A 437-nucleotide genomic window follows, 5' to 3' on the forward strand; every position below is an offset into this window, starting at 1 on the left:
CCCCCGCCAAAGTTGTAAAGTTCGTTTTTCAACGTAACGACTTGTACATCTCATTGTTGCAATGGGTCCACCTGTATCCCTATTTAAACGATTTGTTTTTGTCCTTCACCTCTACAAATTATACCAACATCAAATACAGTGAAAACAGGGGTTATACTGTGGGAGAAGGACACACAAAGCCACAAAGACATCATCTTATAAATATGTTAGAAACAATTACATGAAAGAAAAAATATTTGACTCCTTAGGGTTCATTTCACCTAACATCAACTTGTCTGAACGTTTCTGCTTATTTCAGACATATACTAGTTATTGCAAATAAGAGAAACCATGGGACCTATATTTCTTTGGGCTTGGCTTATTTCACTTAATATAATTTTTTCCAAGTCTTTCCATTTCCTAACAAATGGGGCAATGTCATTCTTTCTGATGGAGGC

At 35.9% G+C, this 437-nt stretch overlaps 1 protein-coding gene across 1 annotated transcript in view; it reads left to right on the plus strand.

Moving 5' to 3' along the window:
- Window positions 1-437, plus strand: part of Heph (hephaestin) — an 82,938-nt gene that overhangs the window by 39,791 nt on the left and 42,710 nt on the right. The window lies entirely within an intron of this gene.

The sequence above is a fragment of the Dipodomys ordii genome, unplaced genomic scaffold, assembly GCF_000151885.1.
Source record: "Dipodomys ordii isolate 6190 unplaced genomic scaffold, Dord_2.0 Scaffold187, whole genome shotgun sequence".
In the NCBI taxonomy this organism is placed as follows: Eukaryota; Metazoa; Chordata; class Mammalia; order Rodentia; family Heteromyidae; genus Dipodomys; species Dipodomys ordii.